General features: G+C 45.2%; 1 non-coding gene across 1 annotated transcript; it reads right to left on the bottom strand.

Annotated features, from left to right (window-relative positions):
• Positions 1-970: 970 nt before the first annotated feature.
• LOC136168005 (U6 spliceosomal RNA) lies at positions 971-1,077 on the bottom strand. The gene has a single exon (XR_010663172.1). It is a non-coding gene; the product is annotated as a U6 spliceosomal RNA (small nuclear RNA).
• Positions 1,078-18,001: the final 16,924 nt, after the last annotated feature.

Below are 18,001 nucleotides of genomic sequence, written 5' to 3' on the forward strand. Positions count from 1 at the left end.
TATTCTTGGTTGTAGAACTTTCCCCTTAATAACCTTAAATATATCATGCCACTCCTTTCTGGTCTGCTGAGTTTCTGCTGAAAAATCAACTAATAACCTTGTATGTGACTTGTTGCCTTTCCCTTGCTGCTTTTAACATTGTCTCTTAACTTTAATTTTTGCCACTTTAATGACAATGCATTGATGTGGTCCCCTTTGGATTGTTCTTAATTATTTCTTGAGAATAAATGTGGGAAATGAAATTACTGGGTCAAAACATATACACGCTTGTAAGATTAGATGCGTGTGTGTGCTCAGTCACTCGGTCGTGTCTGACTCTCTGTGGCCTACAGTTAGAGGACTGTAGCCCACGAGGCTCCTCTAACCATGGAATCTCCCAGGCAAGAATACTGGACTGGGGTGCCATTTCCTACTCCAGGGGGTCTTCCTGACCCAGGGACCAAACCCACGTCTCTTGCATCTCGTGCATTGGCAGGCAGATTCTTTACCACTAGCGCCACCTGGGAAGCCCTAAAGATTAGATAACTATTGTCAAATTGCCTGCCAAAATAACATTCCAGTGTGCATTCCTGCAGTACCTAAGAGTGTCTAAGAGTTCACTATATAGAGAGTAAATAAATGGGAAAATATCAGCCTAATTAATAATTTCAAAATGTAGATTAAAACAGGAAGCTTGGCAAAGATCAATTATTTTTCTTTTAATGTATCAATCTAGATATCTTTGCCAAACTTCTTGTTTTAATTTAAATTTTTAAATTATTAATGGGGCTGATATTTTTCCATAAGATTTTTGGCCATAAACATTTTTCCTTTTGTTAATTGCTTGTTTGTGCACTTGGCCCATTTCCTAATGAGTTGTTCATTTTCCCCTCTGTTTTTGTAACAGCTCTTCACGTAGTGAGGATATTCATCCCTTGACTGGCTCATATATTACAGATATTTTTACCACTTTTCCATTAGCTTTTTTTAAAAAAATATGAAACACTTCATGAATTAGTGTGTCATCCTTGCACGGGGGCCATGCTAATCTTCTCTGTATTGTTCCAATTTTAGTACATGTGCCGCTAAAGTGAGCACAGCTTTTAAATTTTGTTGGTATTGATGTCTTTAATATTCTCGATTACAAAGGAATATATCATCTCTGTACATTTCTAACGATCACAATTACACCAGGTTAAAAAAATTCAATCTACCATCACATCCACAAAACAGAAGAAATTTACTTTTCTCCCCAGAAATAACCACATTGAATAATTTGTTAATGACATCCCAAACCCTTTCTACGCATTTCTGTTGTGGCTTGTTCTGATGCATAGAAGTTTGTTTGTTTGGTTCTTAGTTACTTATTTTTGGCTGTGCTGGGTCTTCATTGCTGCGTGGGCTTTTCACTAGTTGTGGCAAGCAGGGGCTCCTGCCTAGTTTCAGCGAGCTGGCTTCTTATTGTGATAGCTTCCCTTGTTGCCAGAGCACGCGCTCTAGGGCCCACAGGCTTCACTGGGATCAAGCCTGAGTCTCCTGCATTGGCAGGCAGATTCTTTACCACTGAGCCACCAGCGAAGCCTTATTTTGATGTATAGACATTTTAAACTCTGATTAGTTATTCACTTCCTGCAACTTGATTAAGACATTATCTACTCTATGACTTTGTTATATTAGAAACACCTTTCTGATTACAAAGGATGTACAAATATTCACCCATATTTTCTCCCCATGCGTTTATGGTTTCACATATATATCTTTAATGAATCTGGAACTTACGTTGCTTTTTTCCAAATACATGGATATGATGAGTACTTAAAAAAAAAAAAAGCACATCCCAGAATAAATGGAAATGTACAGTTAAGAATTTGCAAAGTTGCTCAAGAAAGGAGGAGTATGGTGTAGCTGTAGTATAGAAGACGGATATGGGAAAAATAGAAGATACCACTGAAAGAGTGGGTAATATAAGATCAAGAAGGAAATTGAGATTGAAAGCAAGGAGGCCAGGAGGAGGTCTGAAAGACTGGGGGACAGGAAGTATCTAACCAGAGCCATCCTTAGAGCAATGTGAGCGGTGCACCGAGGCAGGGAGATGTGAGATGGCTAGCACAGTGGGTCAGGTGCCCGTAACTAAGATGTAAGTTAGATCAGAGGTACTGGGGACAGAGAGGAGGTGATGATTGTTAGATACCCGAAAGAGTCCACAGGACTTGATAGGTGGCCGAATATAAAGAAGGGAGGCCGCTGTGTGGTCATGAGGACAAAGATTGCTCATCGTTTGGCTGGAGTTGTTCTGCTCTACACAGCTCTTCTTTCTCTGTTTTCTCAGTAGGTTGAAGAGGTTTTCCCTTCTTCATTTTACAGATGGGAAAACCAAAGATTGGCAGGACAGGACTTGCCCCAGAGAGTCAGGCCCCTTGTGGCACAATCCGGGTGGAAATGTAGGCAGCCGGGCCCTGGAGCTCTGTTATTTCTCATTGAATATGGGCAAAGTCACTTCACCTGTGTGCACAGGTTGGGGGCAGTGAGGTGGGTGATGAGGGTACAAGCGCCTCTGTGTCTATGTGTTCCATGCGCATGTGGTGGGGTGGTGTAACGCATGCACCAGCTGCGTTTCTCTCCCGGGAGCTGGTGATGGGCACCAGTGCTCCCTGGATGGCTTCCTCTTCCCAAATAAACATTCATATGACACAATGTCTGAAAGCTCAGAAGATTTCCTGTCTCTATTGGGCCAAAGCCCTGCCTGCTGCAAGCCTGGAGCCATTAGAACTATCTCCAGCCCTCCACTTCCCTCCACCCTCAGTCTCCAGCTCCAGGACTCATGAAACGCCATGAGCTCACTATGCCTGGCCTGCTTGGCACCAGCTACATGAAGAGGGTGGACATTCTTCTGCCAAAGAAAACCCAATGGCTGGGCCAGCAACCTGGACTTTCTCCAATAGGCTGGTTCAGCCACACTACACCTCAAGGTTCCATCCCCTCCCAGGAGTCTGCTACTCCCATCAGGGCCCCAATCTAAGGAACCCTGAATAGGCCCCACCTTTACCAAAAAGAAAGTCATGTTTCCCAGGGGCTATTACCTTCTCTCCCAGTTTGCAAAATAAACCAGCAACAGTGCACAAGGTGAAAGGCCTGGCAGTCTTCAACCGACAGTAATCTATTCAGTCTTTGAGGCCCAGTTGACTTGTCATTCACTCAGTGACTTCTTGCCCAAATTTCACCCAAAAGCACTAATTAATTGCTTCTCTGGGCCCAGACAGCATATTAAAAAGCAGAGACATCACTTTGTCAACAAAGGTCCGTCTAGTCAAGGCTATGGTTTTTCCAGTGGTCATATATGGATGTGAGAGTTGGACTATAAAGAAAACTGAGTGCCCAAGCATTGATGCTTTTGAACTGTGGTGTTGGAGAAGACTCTTGAGCGTCCCTTGGACTACAAGGAGATCCAACCAGTCCATCCGAAAGGAGATTAGCCCTAGGTGTTCATTGGAAGGACTGATGTTGAAGCTGAAACTCCAATACTTTGGCCACCTGATGCGAATAGCTGACTCACTGGAAAAGACCCTGATGCTGGGAAAGACTGAGGTCAGGAGGAGAAGGGTATGACAGAGGATAAGATGGTTGGATGGCATCACCTACTCAATGGACATGGGTTTGGGTGGACTCTGGGAGTTGGTGATGGACAGGGAGGCCTGGCATGCCGTGGTTCATGGGGTCACAAAGAGTCAGACACGGCTGAACGACAGAAATGAACTAAACTGAACTGGGCTCCCGTAGCAAGTGTGTGTGGTGTTATTATAGCCTTCGTTGCCTCAGAAGCAAATAGGTTCCATCTTTTGTGCCAATTCTGATTGATGGGTAGTGATTACCTGATTGCTGTGTCAAGAAGGATGCTGAGGCCATATGCAAACCAACAGAAAACTTACCATCACTCTTTAGAAAAGGCAGCTGCAGTGGGTGGCAGCCGAGTACCAGGCAACTATGTCTGCCAACCAAGACTGCCACACTGCATTGCCCTCCATCCCCACAATGGTCTCCAATCACCATCTGAGCAGTTTAGGGACAGGACTGCATTTGCTCACCTTTGTATCTCCAGTGCCTAGCACCATGCCTGACTTTTAATAGGTAGTCAAGAAATATTTTGCTGAGTGAATAGTTGGTTTGAAATTTCCATAATCTTTCCCATAGAGTGAAGAAGAAGAAGATGAACCCACTCTGGCTGTAGACAAGCAGGAATTAGGTAACCTTGACCCTCCCTCTGGCTCACAGGGAGGCCACTCCTTCTCTGGACACTCGAGTCTCTCCTGTAATCTTACAAGAATCTTAATGTCATCTTGTCCAGTAAGGCCTTGTCCCCAGCTTCTCTTCACATTAATAACTTCAAGTTACTTTAACCCACAGCATGCCAAGCAGGTTGACTCCCATAGGCATTTAGTAATTCCTGATCAAATGAATTAGCATGTCTACTCTCTACCTGCCCCTTCTTCTGTTTGCAGGAAAGTGCGCCACCCACTGTTCGGTTTAACATCTGGTAGCAAATGAATTCCAGGGACGGGGAGCCTGGTGGGATGCCGTCTATGGGGTCACACAGAGTCACACACAGGACATGACTGAAGCGACTTAGCAGCAGCATCAGCAGCAAATGAATCACCAGTTTACATAATTGTGCTTTGTTGCCTCTTATCAAGCAGTGACTGCCTTAATTGAGTTTATGAATATTAACTGAATCATAGAATTTTAAATTGGAATGCACAAAACAGTTTCAAGCTTATTTTAAAGCTGAGGAAATTTAGACCCTAATTATTGACAGAGTTGCTATCTCCTCTTATCACTTCACTTTTACATTCATTCACTCAATAATTTTTTCAGAGTGAACATTTAACAAAAAATATGTATTATAGGTAGTTTTTGCAAGAACAGAGAGCAAACTGTACATCCTAATGTTTTGATATATCATTTGTATTTCTGTGATCTTTTAGTCAAAACCAACTTTAGGTATTTTTTTTGTATATAAATGTTTGTAACTCTTTGTAATAGCAAAAAACTAGAAAAAACTCAACTATCCATCAACAGGTGAAAGAATAAGCAAATGTCTGTATATCCATGCAATGAAATACTACTCTGCAATTAAAAGGAACATATGACTGAAACAGGCAACAAAATTGATGAATCTCACAAACATTATGCCGAGTGAAAGAGATGGGAAGCAAAAGAATGCATGTTACATCATTCCCTTTATATACACTTTTAGAAAAAGCAAACTATAGTGAAAGGAAGCAGGTCAGTGATTACCTACAGTTAGGGGTACTAGACAGCAAGAATTAATATAATTCTATAGTAACTAACAGCATACTATAGGTAAAACTACAGATAAACAGATGAGTAAAATAGACAGCCAAGAAATAGTTCTTCACAACCATTAACTTCCTTTATGACGGAGGCATTACTACTATTAATACTGGGTGGTGGAAAGATAACACTAGGCCAAGTGGATTTCCATATGTAAAAATTAACCTTGACTTCTGCCTCACAAATTATGCAAACTACCTCACATCACACACAAACATTAATTCTAGAGAAAAATGTAAGAGTTTTTTCATTATATTCAAGGAGAAAAATTTTTCTTAATAAAGCACAAAAAACACCAACCATAAAAGGATACATTGATAAATTTTACTTTATTGAGCTAAGAATATTTTTTAATCAAAAGATAGGATAAAATAGAGTGAAAGGGTTGGCCAAATTGGGAGAAGATATGTATATATTCTGACTAATATGCAGAACATATAAAGAGCTTCATCATCAATATGAAAAAGATTAACAAGCCAATGTTTTTTATAAAATAATGAACATGCAGAATAGACATACAGAAAGGCACTCTCGACATCATTATGCATCAGAGATACATCTACACTTTGCCCCTCCCAATATAAATGACTAAAATTAAAATACTGATAATACTGTTAGTGAGAATGTAAAGCAACTTCAAATCTCACACACTGCTGGCAGAGTGTAAATCTGACCACTTTGGAATATACTTTGGCTCTGATGATACACATCCATGTAAAATTCTGTCAAGGTGTACACCTGAAATTTGTGCATTTTCCCATCTGCAGATTACATCTCAATAAACAAGAAAAATCACAAAATTGAAAGAAGACAAGAGACAATAGGAGAAATTCCAACACAGAATGTATATTTGGCCACATGAAGGAATTAGTATTAATTCTGCAGGTGTGAGAATAGCATTGTAGTCCTGCAGACAAAACTAACTTTAAATGTAGGTAAAATAAGCAGGACCACCCACCAGGTTCACTCCAAATTCCTCCCCTAACCATACGCAGCCCTTCAGTAAGAAATTTACCAACAACCTAGTATGTGTCTTAACCAAGTATCACCAGTTATGCAAAAGAGGTAGAAAACACGGCCCATGCCTTCCAGGTACTTTTCTCTGCAACTATCTAGAGCTTTAGACAGTCTCCGTAGGTTGTCAAGGGGCTTCCCAGGTGGCTCAGTGGTAAAGAATCTGCCTGCCAATACAGGAGATATAAGAGACCCAGGTTCGATCCCTGGGTCAGGAAGATCCCTTGGAGGAGGGCATGGCAACCCACTCCAGTATTCCTGCCTGGAGCATCCTGTGACCATGAGGTCACAAAGAATTGGACACAACTGAAGTGACCATGCATGCAAACACATGTATGTGTAATGAGAACTATAACTTACACACACATTTGTAAACAGAAAATACTCAACATAACCCTATCCCCTCTTCAGCACTCTTGGGCTCAGGAACAAAGCCCTGACAGACTCAGGGCTTACTGAGTTTTGTGGGGCGTGACCACACTGAATGGCCTTAGGAAGCACAGATTTTGAGTACTTCCATATAATTTTGGAAGTACTTCTGCCTCCATTATTTACTGCAAACTGTTGGCTATCATTTCATTTTGCTTGTCTTCCTGCTTTTCACTGTTTCTATCTGGGGCTCTTCAAAAAAGCCTTGGCCACTGTTTTCCTCCTGCCTTTCTCTGCCTTTTTTCCTTTAGACCATGTCATCTACTGGATCATCCCCAGGACCAGCACCATGGGCATTGAACGTGTGCAGTTCATAACAGATTTCACACTTGGTTCAATGTTCTGCTGTAGCTGTCCTGACACTCTTAGTAACTTTGTTTTTGAACTTGTGTGTTATAAGTAGCAACCTACAGGGTGATGGAGACGGGGCATGAGAGAGGAGATATGCTAAGTATGTGTCCGCTGCTCTTTGCTCCCATATACATGCAGTGTTAGCTGGACCCACTGCGCAGCTCCATGACACGCTCAGCTGGTCCCCTCTCTGTGTCTGGCTGAACTCCCATGTATCGCGGGCCCATGGGAATTCTGTGCTCACATGCCATGTCTGCACGGCTACAACAGCCCTGAGAGGCCACTCTTTCCATTCGAGCCAGAACTTGCTTCAAATACAGAAAGACAACAATGGCAGTTCTAAGAAACACAAATGACCAAAGAACAAATCATATCCATTTTTTTCCCACGTTACATCTCTGTATTAGTCAACCAATTCATACAAACAATGACATACAAAGAAAAGGCAACCCAAATTCCTTTCCCTTTAAGTCCTTCCTTAAAGGACTTAAAGTTAAAGGACTTAAAGGACTGACAAGTTCAGTCATGTCCAACTCTTTTGCAACCCCATGGACTGTAGTTCACCAGGCTCCTCTGCCCATGGGGATTCTCCAGGCAAGAATACTGGCAAGGGTTGCCATGTCCCCCTCCAGGGGATCTTCCCAACCTAGGGATCAAACCCAGGTCTGCATTGCAGACAAATTATTTACCATCTGAGCCACCATGGAAGCCCAAAACTACTGGAGTACGTAGCCTATCCCTTCTCCAGGGGATCTTTCCAACCCAGGAATTGAACCAGGTTCTCCTGCATTGCAGACAGATTCTTTACAAGCTGAACTACCAGGGAAGCCCCCAAATGCTTTTATATTTACATTTAAAACCAGCTTTGTGTATTCACAATAGCCAAAAGGTGGAGATAACCCATGTGTCTAACCCATGTTCACCCGTGGAAGAGCGAGGAACCCAGAGATGTTAAACTCATAGAGACAGAGGGTAGAGCGGTGTTGCTAGGGTCTGGGAGGAGAGCAGAGTCAGGAGCTAGTATTCAGGGGTACAGAGTTTCAGCTTTGCAAGATGAAAAACATTCACAGTGAATGGTGGTGTTGGCTGCGCAACACTGTGAATGTCCTGAAGGCCACTGAACTGTGCACTTAAATGGTTAAAATGGTAAGTGCTATGTTATGTATATTTGATCCCAATTAAAAGATGATAAATGAGCAAATGACTAAAAACTGGCACAATATAAAGATGAATAACAAAAGTCATACTAATCACTTAAATGTTTCTCTTATGATGACATGAAATAGCAAATTCAAAAATAAAAATGAATTGAGAGAGAGCACAGAAAAAAGGAAAAGGCTTTGCATTTTAGTACCTTTAACTGCATTTGCATTTTGCCCTGGGCCCTGCAGAGTAGGACCTGGTCCTGTCCTGAGCCTCCTATTGACAGTTCAGTTCCCATGCCCCGGTTCCTTCCTCTGCACCCATGTTGGCCACTTGAGAGAAATATTGTCTGCTTTTCCCTCTTTTTCTCAAAATTATTTCTTTATTTGGTTGCACTGGGTCTTAGTTGCAGCATGTGGGATCTAGTCCCCTGACCAGAGATGGAACCTGGGCCCCCTGCATTGGGAGCTCAGAATCTTAGCCACCAAACTACCAGGGACGTTCCTCCTTTTCCCTCTTACTTCTCTTCTCTTCTCATTCTCTCTCCCTCCTGCCCTTCCTTTTTTAACCAAGGGCAAGAGAGTTGCTATCACATCTCTCCACTTATTTCTCTTGATGTATTCACCTCCTTCCTCGTCCCCCTCATCCCTCACTGAGCCTGGCCCACAGCATCCTTGGTCTCTGTGCATAACCCACTCCCTCCACTTGCAACAACTCCCTTCTCCTCTTGCATCCTGAAGCCGAGGCCCTTTGTCCTGGAGCCCCCCAGATCACTTCTTCTGTCCTCCTGCCTCCTCCCAGCTTCAGTCACCCCTGTGAGATCCCATCCACTTGGAGTCAACCCTTGTTCTTCTCTGGACTCCCCTAGATTCAAACAGGGTCATCCAGAAACACTTTTCTCTAAAAAGAGCAGATGAGCAACCCAAATGTCCATCAGCAGATGAAAGGGTAAACACAATGTGGTCTGTACATACAATGGAATTACTATCCAGCTGTTAAGTGGAAGGAAATTCCGACCCATGCTGCAGCATGGATGAAGCCTGAAGGTATTATGCAAAATGAAGTATGTCAGACACAAAAGAACCAGTACGATATGATTCTGACGATATAAGGTTCCTAGAGCAGGCAAGTTCATCCCAACAGAAAGTGGAATTGTGGTTGCCAGGGACTATGGAGAGGGAGAAATAAGGAGTTATTTTTTGGTTCCAGACATGGATGTGGCAAGTACATACAACATGGTGAAGGTACTTAATGCCACTGAATTGTACACTTTAAAATGGTTAAAATAGTAAAATTTATGTTATATATATTTTAACCACAATCCTAAAAGAAAGGATAGGTAGGAATGCTAATCTGTGACCCTGTCTCTTTACCATCTCCTTTCTCCACCTAGAGGTATGTGTGTCCTGGAGAAAAGGAAAGATGATTTATGCACTCAGTTCAAGACTGGACAGGAAAAAAGACAGAGCAAATGAAGGCAAGGATGTGGTGTCGTTTATCAAGCTTATGGTGCCAGTTGAAGGGTTGTTTTCAGAGAATCACTTGAGGGCTCTCTGATGATGGCAGAATAGAGCTGGAGATTCAGGAGAGGAAATGACTCGCCAGGTCCTCCCAGGTCGTGGGTGGCAAGGACGGCGCTGGAGCTGGGGCAGCCCGCCTCTAGTCCCGGGCTCTTTCCTCTCCACGGAAGCCTCCATGTGGTTGCAGCCACGAGGAGATGGCATCTGAGTCAGCAACTACAACAAAACGAAACAGGGACTCTAAGGAAAGGAGACATAGAGGAGCCGTGGGCTCAGCTTCCCAGGGTTAGACCAGAGGAGACTCGGGATGGACAGCTACGAAGCGAATAAGGCAAGGGGCCCAGAACAGGAATCCAGGGTGGACGTAACAGCAGCATCTCGGGCTGTGCTTCTGTTGGGGGCACCGCTGTCTTTGGCTCAGGACTGTTCCAGGCATAGTGGGACATCCAGCATCTCCAATCCCTGCCCTTTAAATTCCATAAGCGCCCCCTGTTGACTGTGGTTACACTATGCACCCAACACATTTTCAAATGCCATTGGGGGGTGGGCACCACTCCTAGATAACTTCTGTGGGTCTATGTTTTAGGGCATGTATGCAGGGCAGGGGGGCTTCATGGGCAAGCGACCAGAACAGTCACCCGGGGCCCTTCACTCAAAAGGGCCCTGCATGAGGGGTTTAATGCTCCAAGTGTATCATCTTGAAATTCTTGATCTTTTCCCCCTTGAATCTGTGGGACAGTCCACAAACAACCAAGAATGTGCTGAGGACTTGGGGCTTCTGTTCTTGTGAAATCCCACCTCCTGCTGCCTCCCAGGATGGGTTCTTCGCCACCCACCCCATGACCCTGGCATCTCAGGCTCCACTCAGTTTCACCCTCCACACCCTCATCACTTGACCCCATCACTTGGTGGGGGAGGAAGAGGGGTCACGTTCTAGATTGCCCTCCACTCCCCAGCCGAAACCAAGTCAAGCTCAAGGTTGAGTGCAGGCCCCTTGGCCTCTCCAGACAGGACAAGGCAGTGACCATCACTGCTCTGGGCTGGCGGTGCCATGGCACATTGCGGGGCGGCTCAGCAGGGGGCCCTCGCTCACCCTCAACGCAGGTACCCACCTTCTCTTTGGCTGTTCTCTTTTAGGGTTTGCCCATCTACTGTGGGTTGGGCGGGTGGAGACCCATAGGAAGGCAGACTGATTCCTCACTCCCAGCTGGGACCCTGCATTTTACACTGAACCCACAAGTTAGAGAACCTGCTCTGCACGGACGACAGTGTCAGCAGTGGACACAGAGGGGGTGATTTCAGAAAACAGTGTGATGTAGACTCCATGGGTTCCCTTGGGGCTCAGTGGTAAAGAATCTGCCTGCCAATGCAGGAGACACAAGTGCGATCCCTGGGTCAGGAAGATCTCCTGGAGAAGGAAATGGCAACCCACTTCAGTATTCTTGCCTGGAGAACCCCATGGAATGAGGAACCTGGCAGGTCATGGGATTGCAAAACAGTCAGCCACGACTCAGCGACTAAATAACAACAACCATGGGTTTTAGTGACTGATTACATGTGGAGGGGAAGGGAGGATTTTAAGAAAACACTCTGCCCCATTTTTAGCCCAGAAATAGAGAAAGATCAGTCTGGTCTGTTTGAAAGAGGTATAAAAAAGAGGGGAGAAATAACACATCTATTCTGAAACATATTTATTTTGAGATTATTGTAGAGACTTCCAGAAAGCATTTGGAAGTCAAAAGAAACAGATTTGTGAGTTTTATGTGTATGGACGGTATTTGAAGTTATAGGAACAAGAGAGAAGGGCCAAGACAAGATGTGGTGGCTGGAGGAGAAGCAAAGATGCTGCAAGAACAGCAAGTGAGATTCAGACAGAAACGCAGGCACTGAATTCGATCACGAGAAAGTCACCAAGTACCTTAGACTGCACTGTCCAATACAATTGCCACTAGCCGTATGTAGCAATTAAAATTAAGTTATGGTTAAGCTTAAGTAAAACGTAAAATCCAGTTCCACAAGCTACACTGCATGTCTTCAGTAGCCACATGTGCTTAGGGTTTACCATACTGGACCCCTCAGAACAGAACATCCTCACAGAAAGCCCTATTGAACAGCACATCCATATAGCAGGTTCTGGGGAGCAGCAGGAGCAGAGGCAAGCTCACAGTGGGCAAAATCGTGGGGAGAGGTGAGGGTGAGGGTGGTCAGTTTGGAATGTAGGTTCCTGATCCCCAAGCCCAGATGCAGCTGTGAGGTACACTAAGAACTGAAACCTTCAAATGAGATGCTTCTATGGGAAACCTGGTGGAGAAAATTGTACGCGCCAGACTTCTTTAGGCAGAACATGGAATTTGGTAAGAATTTCTCTTGGGGTAGAAATTGAGGCAGTGAGTTGGCTCACAGGTGACAGGCCTGCCCTGCTGAAGGGGACAGAGTACCTTGGGGGTGCAGGTGAGGCAGCCACGTGGAGAGAAGCAGAATGCAGAGCAGGGGTAACGGGGAGATGGGTACAGTTGGACAATGTGCTGGGACAGTCCTCCCTTTAACCCTCCACATCTTCAGGAAACGTCCATGAAAACCACAGAATCCCATGTCAGTGGGGTTCTTGTGGGAAGCCAGGAAAGTACAATGTTAACCATTTAGATATCACTGGAAGACCACAGAATCAGGTTCCAGCCAAGTTCATTCAGATCCCCAAGGGTCACTCATAAAATAGTTTGTTCTAAAAGAGTTTAGGATGCAGCTTATGTTGGTTTAACTTTTTCTTGATTTTTAACATGCATCTAAAGAGCAAGCCCTATGTTTTAAAAAAATAATAATCAGATGCCTACAAACATATGAATATTTAAAGCAACAAAATAAAATATTTATTAAACCTGGCTCAGATCTGTCCATCGTCATGCAAGTCGGAGATAAGAGCCCTCCAGAGGTGTGAGGAATCCCGAGCCACCTATAGACCTGGAGTGCTTATCAAGGGGGTTTTGAAAATTATACGTGCATATTGCCACCTCTTTGAGATGGAAACTTCATGTAAATGGCACTTTCCTTCTGTCTGTGACCATAGCCACCCCTCCCTCCCTGCATCCCCAGGGCCCTGTACAGGTACCTACACTGTCCCCTGCAGATCATCTGGGCCAAGATGACCTGGACAGTGAGATGAGGGTGGAGGGCTTCAGAGACGTCTCAACCTGGCTGAGGCCTGCAAGCTGGTCCAAGCAGTGCCAGGACTGGCCACTCCAGACAGCCTGGGCCCACCAATTCCACCCTTCCAGGCTGGCAGGGCTGTCTCACCTGCTTCAGGCTCGCTTGGCTCCAAGTCAGCGTCCAACGCTATCAGCCCGGCCTCCAGGCTCGCCAGCACCGGGTTTCCGGGGCTTCCGCGCAGGCGCAGTGCCAGGCACCCGGGAGGCTCTCAACTACACGCTTGTGGAATGACGGCTACGAGGTGCCGTGGATCTTGGGAAGACTTTTTGCCATCGCAGACTTCACAAGTCAGTTTTCCTCCTCTCACCTGCTTATCCTTCAGGTTCTCAGCTGTTTGTCAACCTGAATAAATGCGAGTCTTGCCCCCTCAAGTCACTCGCTGCCTCCAGAGTTCATTTTCGCAGCCCCTTAGCAGCATTCGTGTTACCGATTCTCACAGCGGAAGCAGTCGGTGGGCTGTCCTCACTCTGCGGGTACTCAGAATCCCGCATCCCGCCCGTGAAGTGCCCTGTGAGCACCCTAGCTTTTCCCCAGAGGGCTGCTTCTTAGCCCGAGTGTCAAGGAGGTCCCGCCCCGCAGGTCCCGCCCCGGAGGAGCCCTGAAGGAGCTGGAGGATAAGAGCTCTGGCTTCTTCGTGCTTCTGAGGACCCGGGCAAGCTGATTCTGTCTGCCACGTTTCCACGGGGACACTGAACCCTATTCCGTCTCCCGAAATCCACCTTTCTCCCGTCCTTTTTTTATTTATTTTTTATTGAAGGATAATTGCTTACAGAACTTTGCTGTTTTCTGTCAAACCCCTAACATGAATCAGCCACAGGCCTCGTGTCCTTCTTGCTCCATCCCACTGCCCCACTCTCCCAGCAGGGCTTCCTGGGAACATCTCCCGATCAGACTGCTGTACCAAAATGTTGTCTTGCCATCTGCGTCCAGCAAAACCCAAAGACAACTTCTTTTAGATACTGCTTTTCTGAAATTTTTCTTTGTGGATTTAAAAAAAAATGACTTTTATGTTGTGAATTAAATGCATGTAAATGCACAGATATTGCATATATAGGTCGATAAATTATCATAAAGTGAGTACCATCCAGATGGAGAAATAAAATATTGCCAGTGCCCCAGAGGCCCCCTCTTGCTGACTCCCCTCCTCACTCATCCTCCTTCCCTAGCCAGTCTTGCTGGCTTCTAACACCATAGATAACTTCACCGGCTTTTAAAGTTTACGTCAATGCACTTATTCAATATATATTCTTCCGAGTCCAACTTCAATATATATTCAATATAGAACTTCAGTATTTTCAATATATTTCCTTCCATTCAACATCATGGGTGTGAGATTCATCTGTCTACTGCATGGGGCCATAGTTCATTCATTTGTGCTGTATCACACTCTCTTTCATGGCTAGACCACAATGTACTTGTCTGTCATCTGTTAATAGTCATTTGGGGCTATTACCAAAAAAAAAAAATTTTTTAACTGCTGCCATGAACATTCTTGTGGATACACACAGGAGCACAGTTCTGTTGACTCTGTGCACCAGAAGAGACTTGTGGATTTGGGGGCACATGTGATAATAACTGGAGGAAAAGACTTTTTAAGCAGAGAAGCCTCTCTGGATGCTCATAGGGTGATACCACATAGGCAGCTGGGTTCTTTCTGTTCCCATGTTATGACAGGGCTACATAAGGGAACCTGTATTCGTTTCCTGGGACTGCTGTTGCAAATTACTATAAGCAGAAATTTATCTTTCCACAGTTCTGGGAACAGAAGTCAGGAATCGAGGTGTCGGCAGTGCCGATTCCATCTAGAGGCTCTGACTGAGTATCCTTCCATCCTCTCTCCTGGCTTCTGGTGGCCTGTGACCGTCTCTGGCTTACAGAGGCATCACTCCTGTCTCTGACTCTGTCCTCGCGTTGCCTGCTCCCTTGTGTGTCTCCTCCCCTTTTCTTCTCTCATAAGGACACTTGTCATTGAATCTAGAGCCCACGCTAATCTCAGATGATCTCAATTACCTTAATTACACCGAAGAAGACTCTTTCCCAATAGAGTCATATTCACAGTTTCGGAGTGGACTCATCTTTTGGGAGAACCATTCAGCTTAGTATAGGACCCAAGAAGTTGGAGACGCCCTAAGTATTAAACTTTGAAATCAGTACACAATGAAGGAGCTAAGTTTTCCAAGGAATCTCCTTGGGTAGTGGGCAGGACATCTCCCAAATCAAATCAGGACAAGCAGAGTCTGGAAGAAATTCATCGAAGTCCTCTACAGTGATTGCTTCGTTAGAATCTACATCATTTTTCCATTTTGTAAAAAGGCACCATAAAAACAAAAGTGCTTCTGGCCAGGGTCATGTTTAGGTTGTTATGGTCTAATGACTTGGACAGATGGTTGCAACTCCATGCATTCCAGCCAGTCCTCCCGAACAGAAGTGGGAGGTAATGGAAGGGAGGACATCTGGGCATCGAGGGAGAGTCAGGACACTCAATGAGAGAGGAAACCCTGGAGGCAGGTTTTCCACCTGAACTTATTCTGAGGACTCATTGGGAGCACAATGCCCCCCTGAAGAAAAACACAAGCCACAAATAGGAAAGAGAATTTCACTTTACAAAGAATTCTTTTTAAGGAAATCCTCCCTAAATCATTCTATGCAAGCTCCCTTTAGAAATAGAGGGGCTCCCCACTAGGCTCCTCCTGTCTATGGAGTTTCCCAGGCAAAAATACTGGAGTGGGTTGCCATGTCCTCCTCCAAGGAATCTTCCCAACCCAGGGATCGAACCCGCATCTCAGGTCTCCTGCATTGGTAAGCAGATTCTTGACCACTCGTGCCACCTGGGAAGCCCCTTGCTCCACCCCAACCTCTGGCAAACACCTCTCTGTTCTCTATCCCTATAGATTTGCCTTTTCTAAAAGGTCACATACGTAGATCATAAAGAATGTAACCTCTGGAGACTGGCTTCTTTCAGGATGTCTGGGGTTCACACGTGTTGCCTTCACGGCCATGTGGCATTCCCTTGTATGGATGTACTATGATTTGCTCTACATTCACCAACTGAAGCATATTTGGGTTGTTTACAGTTTGAGGCAATTTTGAATAAAACTGCTACAAATTTTAAAAAGACATAGAGGGCTCCTTCGTACATTTTAAACAGCATTTTTTCCCCAATACTGGATATGCCCACAGTTTTTGAGGATCATCTTTACTGTCAAAAGCCAGGTTTTCTGGTACCAATGGAAAATGCTCTGATGGTTCACTCCTTGCCTGCCCTAGTCTCATGAGTAGTTAAAATCAACTCTATTGAATACGCCGATCCTATGCTTATCCTCAACTAAAGAAGAGCAGAGGTTTTCCTACATGAAACAAGCCACATCCTGTCTGACGGTTCCTGGATCCTCTCTTCCTCCTGTCTCTTCATCTTTTGAACAGAATTAACTAATTCAAAAGTAGTAGAAGGGTTTTTTTGGAAGGATTTTCTTTAAATTTAGAATTTATTCAGGAAGAAATCCTATTCTTCTTGATGTATGTTGGTTATTTGCTCAGTTCTGAAATTTGCTTGAAGCTGAAGCAAGAACAATTCACCAGCAATAATGCAATAATCAGGAATAACAGCAGGTGGAATGCTGGTGCTCTGAGTCCACTGGCCCCCTGGAAGCTTCCATTCACGCCCAGCAGTGTTAGCACAGCCCAGAATCATTTATACCAGCAGCAGCCCTGTCCCACTTGTTTTCCCTCTCTCTTCCCCATGCTCACCTCTGCACTGGCCCCCAAGATGTGTCGCTGCCAGCCCCCTGCCCCACTGAGTGAAGCTGGTACAGAGCATGCCTACTGCAGATACACTACGCTATCTCCTGGCTGTGCTGTGGTGGGAAGGACAGAGAAGGAAATCGGGCGAAGCCAACTAACTGTGGGTCCTTGAGCAAGTTCCTTCACCTCTCCACGTTTGAGTGCTCCCCCTCTTGGGAATCACTCCCTGGAGCTGCAGGAATGAGCCCTGCAGGCAGACCACCTGACTTTCAAATTCTGACCCCCCTGACTTACAAGCTCTGTGACCTTGGGCAAAAGGCTCAACATCTCTGTAATATGGGGATAATACAATGCCTACTTCGTAGGTTGAGGATGAACTGAATTAATCCAGGTAAGGTGTGCAGAGCAGTGCCTGCCACAGAGGAAGGGCTCAGTAAACGTTGGCTGTTACATCACATGTGAGACTCACATGAAATGCTGGGTGTGGGAGAACTTTGAGAGGTACAGAGTCAGAGGGATGAAGTCAGAAGCAAGCACGTGGCTGTTTTTCTAGTGCTCACAACCCCTATATTTATGGTCTCTCATTTCTTAGCCTTTTCAATTCCTTTCTTTCAGAAACACCCAAAGCCGCGTATGAGATGAGGGAAGTACATGCTGTTTTCTAAAGGACTGGCATGCTGGGTCATGGACCGCCTCTTGGGCTGGGATCTGAACACCTCATTTCTGACTCATAGTTACAGCCCTTTTTGAACTAGAAGATCCAAAAGTTCTTTCCTGAATCTCTGGCTCACCAGCAACATAATCGCTAATATACTGCTTGGTTTCCTCAAGGGATCTATAAAACCTTCCCTGTCTCCCTTAGGGGAACATTATGAGGTTCAAAAGGGAAGTGCTTTGCAAACTGGAAAGTGCCCCCCTCAACTACACGAACATAGGTGATTCCTGGAGGAGGGGAAAGGTCAGGGAAACTTTGAGGATGGGGGTCGGATCTTGGTCATCCTTCTTTCTAACCCCTGTTCCCCGTGTCGCCTGCAAGCACCTGGCTGGTACCTTTATAGAGCTGGGACCTCGGTGCTCAATAAAAGGCTTGCTGGGATGATTTGAGTTGGGGAGGGAGAGGGAAGTATCAACAACCCTTGTGGGTTTCCAGCCTTGAGGGCCTGACATCTCTCAGCAGTGTGTGGGCCACTAAGAGCCTGCCAAACACGTCACCCGTGAAATCACAGGGCCACCAGGAAGGCGGTTCGGGGTGGGGTCAGCGGGAATGTACT

Source organism: Muntiacus reevesi, chromosome 4 (assembly GCF_963930625.1).
Source record: "Muntiacus reevesi chromosome 4, mMunRee1.1, whole genome shotgun sequence".
NCBI lineage: Eukaryota > Metazoa > Chordata > Mammalia > Artiodactyla > Cervidae > Muntiacus > Muntiacus reevesi.